Source organism: Acipenser ruthenus, chromosome 29 (genome assembly GCF_902713425.1).
Source record: "Acipenser ruthenus chromosome 29, fAciRut3.2 maternal haplotype, whole genome shotgun sequence".
Taxonomy (NCBI): Eukaryota; Metazoa; Chordata; class Actinopteri; order Acipenseriformes; family Acipenseridae; genus Acipenser; species Acipenser ruthenus.
In genome coordinates, this window is record NC_081217.1 from 12,927,616 (window position 1) to 12,940,419 (window position 12,804).

General features: G+C 49.3%; 2 non-coding genes across 2 annotated transcripts; one reads left to right on the forward strand and one right to left on the reverse strand.

The window, feature by feature from the left end:
• Positions 1-4,583: 4,583 nt before the first annotated feature.
• Positions 4,584-4,665, forward strand: trnas-aga (transfer RNA serine (anticodon AGA)). Its single transcript has one exon. It is a non-coding gene; the product is annotated as a tRNA-Ser (tRNA).
• Positions 4,666-11,729: 7,064 nt separating this feature from the next.
• On the reverse strand, positions 11,730-11,803 carry trnai-aau (transfer RNA isoleucine (anticodon AAU)). Its single transcript has one exon. It is a non-coding gene; the product is annotated as a tRNA-Ile (tRNA).
• Between the last annotated feature and the right edge of the window lie 1,001 nt (positions 11,804-12,804).

The following is a 12,804-nucleotide window of genomic DNA, read 5'->3' on the forward strand; positions in this document are numbered from 1 at the left end:
TTCAGTAGAATTAACGGGGGGAACTAAGTATGGAAGAGGGGTGTGTAAGTTAAAACTGTAATTTATTAAATGATGAAAAATTGATTAAATCGTATAAGAAAAGGTATTTGGAATGGAGAGAGTTGAAGGTGTGTTTTGATTCTATAAGTGAATGGTGGGAGATGGTAAAGTCTCGTACTAAGGGTTATTTTATAACAATGGGGAGGAAACAAGCACAAAGGAATAAAAAGAGATATTTGAAACTTCAAAAAAGAGTGCAAAATCTAATAAAATTACAAGGGGAAGGCTTTGATTTTGGCGACGAAATTAGAGAGATAAATCACAAACTCTTTGATTTATTTAGAGAGATGGAAAAGAAAGTGCGCTTTAGAGCTAGGGTGAATCATTTAGAGAAGGATGAGACGTGCAATCATTTCTTCTTTCGTGAATTAGGGAAGAAAAAAAGTTTTGTGCAAAGTTTAAGAGATGGGGAGGGGGAAGTGGTAACAGAAATGAATGACATCTTAAATGTTACAAAAAAGTTCATGAAGATCTGTATAGAAAGAGGGAAACAGAAAGTGATGGAGTGTCAAATTAGCAAGGAAGATAATATTAATCTAATTCATAAATTAAGGATGGAAGTGAAACAGGTGGTTTTTTCATTTGGAAAGGGGAAGACCGCAGGTTTAGATGGTCTTCCCATTGAATTTTATCAGGTTTTCTGGGAAGAGATTAAATATGATTTAATGGAAATGCTTAAGGAATGCTTTGAGGGGGAAAGTTTAGGCAAGTCTATGAGAGAAGGTGTAATAACAATTTTATTTAAAAATAAAGGGGATAGAAATGACTTGAAAAATTGGAGGCCAATTACGCTGTTAAATTGTGATTACAAAATTTTATCCAAGACTATAATGGGCAGATTACAAAAAGTAACAGATAAATTAATTAATCCGGACCAGGTGTGTGGTGTCCCGGGAAGAATGATAGGGGATAATCTGAATTTAATAAGAGATGCATGTTTATATGCAAAGGAGAGGGGACTCCCTTTATGCCTTATTAATATAGATCAGGAGAAAGCATTTGACAGGGTGGACCAATAATATATGTTTAAACAACCAAATACACGTTTGCGTTTGTTCGAACCCTGAAACCCTCTAACATTTACTGAAACAATATTGAGCAACATGACTAATGTCAACAAAAAGGAAAAAAAACTATAAACCCTTCTTTCCCCTCATTTTTATACATCAGACTTATCCTTCTTTCTATTTCCTTTTTTCTTTCGCCTCCCCTCCTCCCATTTACCTTCTGTGACACCCTCACCCTCCACCTTATCAGTGTCCACACCAGCAATGCTCTCCCCAGTGTTTCCGTCATCTGATTGTTGCTCCACTTCTGCCGGTGTTTTGTCCTCTGCCGGCGTTAGAACAGCCGAAGCAGCAACAAAAGACGCAACGTCATTTTCCTGCAGAAAGGCTACCCCTTCGAAGCCATATCTGACGACGTCCTGTCTCCTACTGGAAGAAGCAGGGCTGTCAACCTAATCTCCACTCTCCTCCATTGTCTCTGACTCAGGTGTACCGCCTGAGCTTAATTCTGCTGTCTGAGAAGCAGATACCTCCCCAACTTTTTTTTTATATCAAACCCCTCCTCTTCTTCAGGCTTGCGTTTCACGGGTCGCTTCCTTTGATCTGCAACCCCCTCCTTCTCAAACTGAAACTCACTAGAGCTTGACGACGAAGAACCTTCCTCCAAGCTTTCCTCTTCGTTACCAAACTGCGCCTCTTTGTTTCCCTGGCTCTCCGCTTCTGCCTCTTTCTCCACTACCGCAAGTCCCGCCGCTTGCTGACCCTCTGCTCCTGCCTCCTCCTCCGCCACCGTTGGCCTCGGCGCTCGCTGCATTTTCACAACATTAGTGAACAAGTCCGGGTACATTTTAAAAACATGACCTTCTTTGCAGCACAAGTTGCATTTCTTTTCTTCAGTGCACAAAGAGCTGATATGAGCCCCACCGCAGTTCTTGCATTTCACAACCTTGCACGCAACTTCTAAGTGTCCCCACCCCCCACAGTTGCGGCATAGCTTTGGCATTCCATAATACATAACAAAACCCCGAGTAGTTAGTCCCCAGAGAAAAGTTACTTGGCAAATGTCTCACACCATTAATCCCATTCGGGTCTTCGTGGGGTTGAATGAGCCATTGTCTAGCTCCGTTCCAAACACCGTCAGCGTCCTTTACTTTTCTAATACCGGACTTAACATAACAATGTCTATGTAGCCAGGTTTCAATATCACAGTCGTTTACAACCTCACTATAAAATTGAATTATAACGACTTTTATCTCTCTGTCCGACAAAGGTTCAACTGAAACTGACTTAGTGGTGCGTCTTTTTTCTTCTTCTTATACACTTCCAAACATTTTTCCATTGCTCCATTACTCACAAAGCTTACGTCGAAGCTCACAGCAATTCCTGGACGCTTGATCAGACAGTTCAAATTCTCCGGTTTCACCTCCAACAGCCGCTGCAGGATCTGTCTACTGAAATCCAGTCTTGACAAAGACACTTCTTTCTTGTCGCTCCAGTTGAAACGAAGCACCCTAAAACTGCGCACACCTCCTGTCGCCGCCATCCTTCCAGCTCCTGATGTTAGTCTCTCCAAAACCCATTCAGAAGCCGAATGTTTCCCTCGAACACACACTTCAAAAACCATTACAGAAATGATCCCTTAAAGTATTGTTTTATGGGTAAGTGGCCGACCATCTCCCTCCAACTCTGAGTGGCACCGGTAGCTGTGCCGGTGACAAATAAACAGGAGCACTTTCATATAATGCAATTGCTGTAGCCCAGTGAGTTGTTACAATAACATTTCAAACTCATTCCAGACTGCAGTCGGTTAAAAGCTTAATTGGGTTCAAGTTTCTCGTATGATTTAAAAAGTACGAGCCAGTTGCCTCATTTGCATTGCCTGCCTTCCTCCTTTGCACTGTGACGTCTATCAAATGTGTGCTTAAAATCTGATGAATACGATTCCCATTTGAACCGTAAATATTTTAATTATACGCATACAGTGTTCTGTTGGGCTCCGAGGGTGTTATCTAATAAAACAACGTAATCGGTGAGCGCGTTCGGCTTAACTAAAACGTTGCTGTTTCAAGCCCACGCAGGGACGAGGCATTCTTTTTGTCAATCGCCTTTCTGTCAAGCCAGTAAACCTGTATATAATAAGAAACATTCAACAGATCAGAAACACCATAATAGAATCCAATGCCTTTACAAATGTGTTTTGAAACTGTTCATTTTTCACCCAAATGCGGTTCTCAAAAATTGTTTTGCCTACATTTTTCTATTGCTATAATTATTTTTTCCAGAGTAAGACGAAAAAGCAAACATCCATGAAATAGGTAAACACTGCTACAGCGCTTGAACTGTCTCAACAAACGTTCAGCTCTAAAACATGTACATTGAAAGTCTATTAACATCTTTAACACAATCATGTGTGTTCCAATAGCGGCTATTCCACATGGTGATCAATAAAGTGAATGCTGGCTTTGTTCACATATTAGCAAGACGTTTTCAGGATTCACGCATATTCTGAACAAGCACACTAGAATATGGTAATGAAAGGACAGGAAAATAACAGGTTTATTGGCTCTGGTCTTGTATCGTCACCCTGACTACTGTCAGGTAAGGAAGTGGCATTAATCAAAACGTAATTATGTAAGGTTACCAATGCGCAAATACGAAGCATATCAAAACTTCTTCACAATCTTAAATCTTCCCACATGCATTTCAAACACTTACTGATAAGTACGGCCCTTTCCCAATGTAACTGCTTTGTTTGAACACCAAAGATGGCTTGGATATTTATGTAACCACGATACTATTGTTCCCACTTTCTTTAGAACTACCAAATGTGCGCTTCCCATGTCAGCCCTAGTGGCCTAATGGCTAAGGCCACTGGCCTCCTAAGCCAGGTATAGTGGGTTCGAGTCCCATCTGGGGTGGGGTTTTGTTATAAAATCGAACATAATTGTGTTATGTTTTATTGGCATGTGATATTTTGTAGATCTTGTTATCTGTTAAGTCCTCTCACGCTAGCCACAACGTGCTTGAGTGCTGTGGCAGCAGCCATGAAGCAAGTCAGTTTTTCAGTTGAAATAAAGATCTACTTTGTTTTTTTGTGTATGGGTGGTTTGAAAAGATCACTTAAATTGCTACGTATTTTGAAATAAAGATGTATTCATTATTATGAACGTTGACAGAAAGGAAATTGAGTGCTGTGGCAGAAGCCATGAAGCAAGTCAGTTTTCCAGTTGAAATAAAGATCTACTTTGTTTTTTGTGTATGGGTGGTTTGAAAAGATCACTTAAATTGCTACGTATTTTGAAATAAAGATGTATTCATTATTATGAACGTTGACAGAAAGGATATTGTATTTACATTTCCCACGTGTGCTTGCCTTGTATAAATCGATGGAGTTTCAACAAAGGCATTTGACTTCGGTTCATGTTAGCCTGTACTGCCATCTGCAGCATTACCGCGGGTGTCGTTTACTTCTTTTGACAATAATATGGATCATTTCACAGCCCAATGTAAGAACATGTAGTCGAGGCCGAGTGGTTAAGGCGATGGACTAGAAATCCATTGGGGTTTCCCCGCGCAGGTTCGCGTCCTGCCGACTCCGTAAGCTTTCTTTTTAATTGTATGTGTTCATTCCTAATACATGTTTAAAGATGAGGAATCTGAAATATTACTGGTTCCCTTTCAAGTCGAAAATAACCATCAAGGTATGGGATATTGCCGTCAGGCAGTAGCGATTGGCTGAGCTTTTATAGCAAAGCTGCCGATAGGCCTCTGCGCGAGCTGCCACGTAAGCCCGCCCCCTTGGGAGCTTACTATACGCAGCGCGCAGAGACTCACTTCCTCTTTTGTCTTCAGCATTGGTAGCGGTAGGTATTAGAGCCTGTAGCTGACTGTACTCAAAAAGCTTAAAGCTTGAGAAGCTGGTTTTTGCCCCTTCTCCGAGTTTATTTCAGTTACACTCTTCGGAGTCGTTATTATTATTATTTAAGGATTTTATATATTGTGTATATTTTTATATATTTTATATATTTCCTTCACGCTTTGCTTGCATCGCGTTTCTCGTGGTCTCCCGTCTTTCCTTTATTAATTAATTTTGATTATTGTGTTGTGTTTTGGGTTGTATTAAAATATATATTTTTCTGTGTGTATTGTATATATTTGTGACGCACGTTGCGTTGGCCTTGGCCGCGCGCGTGTCTGCAGCCCCGGTCTTGCCTTGGCTAGACCGCGTGTGTGTGGAGCCTGCTCTGCTGTCTCCCACGTACTGCCTGCGGTAAAAAAAAAAAAAAAAAAAAAAAAAAAAAAAAAACCGCGTGGTAGTTGTACTGTGCCCACATATACTGTGTCCCAGTCACATAATCACCACCAGCAGTACTGCTGCAGCGAAAAAAAAAAAAAAAAAAAAAAAAAAAATCCCATTCACTACACAGAGGAAGACGACCACTAAGCCTCTATCCCCAGCACCAGCAGGTAAGTAGTGCACAGCATAAGACACTGTACCAGCACATAGCGTCTCCGCTCTGCGGGTCAGCTGACGCTTAGGCGTCTGTGCTAGCGTTCTACGCTCGGTACTCACGCTCCGGCGTGCTGCGCTTAGGCGCTTGGTGTCGGCACTTTGCCACTTGGTGCAGCGCTTCGGCGCTTTGTGCAGCGCATCAGCGCTTGGTGCTAGCGCGTCTGCGCTTGGGGACTTCGGCGCATCGACGCTCGGTGCACGCACCTCGACGCTCGACGCTTCGGCGCTCGACGCTCGGTGCACGCACCTCGACGCTCGACGCTTCGGCGCGTCGACGCTCGGTGCACGCACCTCGACGCTCGACGCTTCGGCGCTCGACGCTCGGCGCGTCGACGCCTCGACGCTCGGTGCACGCACCTCGACGCTCGACGCTTCGGCGCTCGACGCTCGGTGCACGCACCTTGACGCTCGACGCTTCGGCGCTCGACGCTCGGCGCGTCGGCGCCTCGACGCTCGGTGCACGCACCTCGACGCTCGGTGCACGCACCTCGACGCTCGACGCTCGGTGCACGCACCTCGACGCTCGACGCTCGGTGCACGCACCTCGACGCTTCGGCGCATCGACGCCTTGACGCTCGGTGCACGCACCTCGACGCTCGACGCTCGACGCTCGGTGCACGCACCTCGACGCTCGACGCTCGGTGCACGCACCTCGACGCTCGGCGCTTCGACGCCTTGACGCTTGGTGCACGCACCTCGACGCTCGGTGCACGCACTTCGGCGCTCGCTCGGTGCACGCACCTCGACGCTCGGCGCTTCGACGCCTTGACGCTCGGTGCACGCACCTCAACGCTCGACGCTTCGGCGCTCGACGCTTGGCGCATCGACGCCTTTACGACCAGGGCACGTCCACGCTTCGGCAACCATGTCCGGGTTCCACCGTTGCGTCACCTGCCAGGCAAAATTGCCAGCGAGCGATCCCCATGAGGACTGTGTGGCGTGTCTGGGGCCAGAGCACGCCGCATCCGCGTTGGCGGATAGGGCTTTTTGCCATCTTTGTGCTGGTTTCCAGACACGCACCCTCCGCCAAAGGGCGAAGAAAGCAGTGGGTGGGCGCTCTCCTTCCACTGGATCGTCCCACACCATTTCTGCCCCGCCGTCATCTACGGCGACGCCGCCAGGGCGGCTGCAGCTCTCCAGGAGCCCGTCCTCCCAGCTAACGGCTGGTCAGAGGTCCCCCACCAGACGCGCTCGGGAGCGCAGCCCCTCCCCTCGTAGGGTACGCCCCCGTCGGGAGTCTAGGTCGCACTCCAGATCGCCTCGACGGAGAGCACGCTCTCGTTCCCCTCGTCGGGACAGGCGATACAGAGACAGGTCGGGGGTGGCAGAGCTAACCTCCAAAATGTCCCAATTCATGGAGGTTATGATGGGGCAGCAGTCCATCCTCATGTCCTTAGCAAATGTGGTGCCTCCAGTCCCAGGACAACCGACTGGGCCCATTGCTAGTCAGCCAGTGGCCCCTCCACAACCTGCACCGGTCGTCGCTCCTCCAGTGCAGTCTCAAGGGGAGTGGGATATCGATGCGCTGTCTAGAGACGCATCTGACATCCTAGAGGGGGACAGTACAGAGGCTGAGGTAGCCTCCCAGCACTCTGAGGACGAGCTCCACGTGCTGGACACCAATGACCCTACGTGGTCTGTGGTGGACAGAGCAACCCGCCACTTGGGCGTCGAGTGGCCGATGGCGGAGCCGCCTCGGCGCTCTTTGTTTGAGTCGCCTTCAGCCCAGTCCAGTCAGTCCAGGATGCTTCCGGCATTCCCGGACTTTATTAAGGAGGTACAGTCCACCTGGGGGGCTCCGGCCTCTGCCCCGGCGACTTCTCGCAAGGCCTCGGCCTTTAACATGCAAGGGGCAAGTGAGGCTGGGTTGGCGTCCTTCCCACCTGTGGACGCTGCGTTCGCCGCGTTGGTGAAGACGCCAACACTATCGGGGCTGACGAAAGATCCTGCATGCCCCAATAAGCAGTGCAGGACCACTGAGGTACACCTCAAGAAGGGGTACGCTGCGGCCACAGAGGCGGTCAAGCTCTCTAATGTGGCCAGCTTGCTGACGGTCTACCAAGCGGCATTAATTAAAGACCTGCCTGAGTGCCCTTCGGCGGCCCTCAGAAGCGAGTTGGGGACCGTCAGTCAACTGCTGGTGAAGCTGGCCCAGCTCAACGCGCGGGCTCAGGGCAGGAGCATCGCGTCTCTGGTGGTGGCCAGAAGGCAGCTCTGGCTCTCGCAGGCGAGAGTGCAGGAACCTGATAAGGCCCCGTTGCTGGATGCCCCAATTACACCGGGACACACATTTGGTCCAGCGGTGGAGGAGATGCTGCAACGCTCCGCCAAGGCGCGGGAGGCGTCACAGCAGATGGCGAAAATGTGGCCAAAACCGTCGTTCCAGCCGAAGCGGCCTCAGGAACATCAGTGGCGCAGGGCACCACCACAGCACCAGCCACGGCCAGGGGGGACTAAGACCTCTCCCTCAAGCACAGCAGCGCGCGGTCAACCTCCTTTTTCAAGACCGCAGCGCGGAGGGTGGCGCCCTAGAGGTGGTGCCAAGCCACGCCCTCGGGGCTCTGGCCAGGCCCCTCGCGAACGAGCCCAGCCCAAACAGCCCTGAGAACACCAGGCAGCTGTTAACCCTCCCCTACACTGTCTCCCAGCTCCAGTTCTGGCAACAATGCACCAACGACATCTGGGTGCACAAAACTATATCCACCGGGTACACCCTTCAGTTCCAGTTAAAACCTCCCCCCTTTCGGGGGGTGGTCGTAACTGCAGTGAAGGACTCGGTTCAGTCCTCAGCTCTGAATGTGGAAATACAAGCATTGCTCAGCAAGCGTGCCATTCAACAAGTAGACCCTGCTCTGATCGACCAGGGGTTCTATTCCAAATACTTCCTGGTGCCCAAGAAGGACGGCGGGCTCCGTCCTATTTTAGATCTGCGAGTACTGAACAAATACCTGCGGGTGTTATCGTTCAGGATGCTTACGCACAGGCACATCATCCAGTCAGTCCGACACGGCGACTGGTTCACCACCGTGGACCTGACAGATGCGTACTTTCACGTTCCCATCTGCCCGGGTCACAGGAAGTATCTGCGTTTCGCATTCCAGAGCAGGGTATACGAGTTTTGTGTCCTTCCGTTCGGCCTGTCACTAGCTCCTCGAACCTTTTCGAAATGTATGGATGCCATTCTAGCTCCCTTGCGGGCTCAAGGTGTCCGACTGCTGAATTATCTGGACGACTGGCTCGTCTGCGCGCAGTCAAAGGAGCAGGTGGCACAGCACACAGTGATGGTTACAGACCATCTTCGGCGGCTAGGTCTGAAGATCAATTCAGAAAAGAGCCGCCTAGTGCCGAGCCAACAGACCGAGTTCTTGGGTCTGCATCTGGACTCAGTGTCCATGGAAGCGACCCTGTCGACACAAAGAGTTGCCTCAATAGAGCGGTGTCTTTCCCTATTCAGGTTGAGACAAACAGTCAGCATGGAGCTGTGTCAGCGCATGCTGGGGTTGATGGCTGCCGCCTCACAAGCCCTTCCTTTGGGCTTACTACACCAGAGACCTCTGCAGGCCTGGTTCAATGCCTTCGCGTTGCATCCGCGGAGAGACAAACACCGCAGGCTAAGGGTATCCCGAGCCTGCTGGGAAGCGCTACGCTGGTGGAGAGTTCCGTCAAACCTCCGCCAAGGCGTACGCTTGGGTCCCATTTTCAGAAGGCAGGTCATCACGACCGACGCTTCCAACCACGGTTGGGGAGCAGTCTGGAACGGGACAGGGACCCGTGGAGTGTGGTCAGGACCCTGGAGGTCAGCCCACATCAACGCTCTGGAGCTCAGAGCGGTGGACCTCGCCCTCCGGCACTTCTTGCCAGTGCTTCTAGACAAGCACGTGTTAGTGCGGTCAGACAACACCACAGTAGTGGCGTATATCAATAGCCAGGGCGGATTGCGGTCCCCCAGTCTTCACCAGATGGTAACGCGGCTGTTGCTCTGGGCTCAACCGCGTTTAGCCTCTCTGCGTGCAGTTCATCTGCCGGGCAGAGTCAATTACGCAGCGGATCTCCTGTCCAGAGGAGGTCCTCTTGCGGGCGAATGGCGTCTCCACCCTCAAGTGGTGGAGCGCATCTGGGAATGGTTCGGCACAGCGCAGGTCGATCTCTTCGCTTCGCGAGAGACCACGCACTGTCCTCTATGGTTCTCGGTGAAGGACCTCGACAGCCCCCTGGGGGTGGATGCACTGGCTCACGAATGGCCGCCAGGGCTCCTGTATGCCTTTCCACCGATTCCGATGCTCCCCGCCTTCTTGGAGAAGGTCAGGGTAGAGCGAGCGACAGTGATTCTGATCGCTCCTCGGTGGCCTCGGAGAATATGGTTCCCGAGTCTAGTGCAGTTACTGCACGGTCGCCCGAGGGAACTCCCTTTGCGAGCGGACTTGTTGTCCCAAGCTCAAGGACAGCTTTGGCATCCGAACCCCAAACTCATGCAGTTGTGGGCTTGGCCCCTGAGCGGGAGCGCCTGTCAGCCTTAGGGCTTTCGACTGCAGTTATATCGACCATCCAGAGTGCGAGAGCGCCCTCTACTAGGTCGCAGTATGCGTATAAGTGGCAGCTGTTTCAGAGTTGGTGTCTGGCTGAGAGCCACGACCCAGTCTCCTGTCCTATGGCAGTAATATTGCAGTTTCTACAGAAACTGCTGGATGAAGGGAAATCTCCTTCTACACTTAAAGTGTATTTAGCTGCCATTTCGGTTTGTCATGTACGCATTGACGGGTTATCACCTGGTTGCCATTTTTTGGCATCTCAGTTTCTGAAAGGTGCAAGACGCTTGCGGCCTCCAAGAACGACCAGTTTACCGTCGTGGAGCCTTGATGTGGTGCTAGAAGCCCTTACCAAGGCACCGTTTGAGCCTCTCCACAGCGTGGATATGAAGCTCATATCTATTAAGACAGCTTTTTTGCTGGCTGTGGTATCAGCAAAACGCGTGAGCGAGTTACATGCACTTTCAGTGCATCCTTCTTGTACTCGTTTTGCAGGAGACGGTTCTAAGGTCTCCATGCGCCCTAATCCGGCCTTTTTACCAAAGGTTATATCCCCGTTCCACATGAACCAGTCAGTCGAGTTGATGGCGTTCCATCCTCCTCCTTTTTCTTCCCCAGAGGAAGAGCGGTTACACATGCTCTGCCCCGTGAGGGCATTGAGGTGTTATATGGACCGTACAAAGACTGTGAGGCAGACAGAACAGTTGTTCATATGCCATGGTTCTAGATCTTTGGGTCAGCCGCTGTCTAAACAGCGCCTTTCCCACTGGATAGTGGATGCTATTAAATTAGCGTATGAATCTGCAGGCCTTCCACCACCAGGGCAGTTGAAGGCGCATTCTACCAGGGGTATGGCGACATCCTGGGCCCTCTTTCGAGGGGTGCCGGTGTCTGATATTTGCGCGGCAGCCAGTTGGGCTACGCCGCATACTTTCATGAGGTTTTACAGGTTAAATGTACTGGATTCCTCTGCTCCACTGTTTGGAGCATCTGTTTTACACTCTACGACGCCTCAGGATGCGGACGTATAGAGTGGTTGATAGCATGGTGTTGACTGTTCCACCTTTAAGACAGGTGTCATTACGAGCATAGACGCTGAGGCGCAGCTCCGCATATGCCTAGATGTTCTGCCTACGCAGTTGCGTTATGACGTAAGTCTGTCCTACTGCCGAGAATCCTCCCTCGCGACGGCTTGGGTACACTGTTCCCATACCTTGATGGTTATTTTCGACTTGAAAGGGAACGATAGGTTGCGGATGCAACCCCGGTTCCCTGAAAGAGAAAATAACCATCAAGCCGCGTGGTCGCTTCAGAAGCCTTCACGGCCTGAAGAGCAAAAGAGGAAGTGAGTCTCTGCGCGCTGCGTATAGTAAGCTCCCAAGGGGGCGGGCTTACGTGGCAGCTCGCGCAGAGGCCTATCGGCAGCTTTGCTATAAAAGCTCAGCCAATCGCTACTGCCTGACGGCAATATCCCATACCTTGATGGTTATTTTCTCTTTCAGGGAACCGGGGTTGCATCCGCAACCTATCGTTCTACTTCATATCGCACCGGTTCATTTTGTTAAAGAATGTTCATTTTGGCACCATTCCAAATGCTGTGGTTTCTTTTAAGAAGAAAATTCATGGCCCGTACGGGGATCGAACCCGCAACCTTGGCGTTATTAGCACCACGCTCTAACCAACTGAGCTAACCGGCCACACACATGGAGCGCGTTAATAAAACCCGAGAAAAACAAGGCCTGCGGACATTATGATTACCAAGATGTTATGTTAAACTCAACAATAACACATTCAAAGTATTGGAAAGGTATAATTAGAGGTCTCATCTTTATGAGGCAGTTTAGCAGTGTGAAGAAAGTGGCGAGGTGCGGGCTTGCGGTGACTTTCTCTCATTTAAAAAGCTGTGATTTGAATACTAAAAAGAAAAACATGTAAAATTACCAAGCATTCGGTGGACGTTTTAGAAATAAATGAACAAGAACAGTTGTCAGAAGTGGGGTTCGAACCCACGCCTCCATGGAGACTTGACCTGACCACAGCGCCTTAGACCGCTAGGCCATCCTGACTTACACCGACGACTTTGCACAACGCTGCAGCACACTGCTGAACCTCCAATGTCTGACGCTGCAGTAAATCACCTGGCGTGTGCGTGTACTTGTTCTTTTTCTGTTTATATTAAGGAGGGCGACAGGTTTTGTCGCATTCTGTATGGAATCACAAGGACACTCCTCTTACTGAAAGAAAATATACTGCAAACAGAGCGATCGCTTCACGGTTTGAATCAAAATCAGAACAGTCTGTTAGCAAATGAACTTCATCAAAAAACACAAAGGCATTACATAAATGTTACAGATATATTTCATAGACAGAACAGTTGTAACATATTTGAGTACATTTCTAAACAATCTGCTAATAACAGACATAATATCAAAGCGCTATAATTTATTTTCAGATCTTATGAAAGACAAGTATGGTTGCGCATTATATCACAGAAAACAGGATAATCATAGCGCTTCATTTAATCCCTCGGGTTGTACCGTATGGAGATAGAAGATCCATTTTGATTCACATTGTAATAGTTTTTGATCGAGATTATCACGTCCTCGAGCTTGAAATATTTTTTTGTATGCCGCGGTATTTCAGATCTGAAATGGAATGTTTGGCATCTACGAAATGTCTAGCTAGTGGTGAATGGATA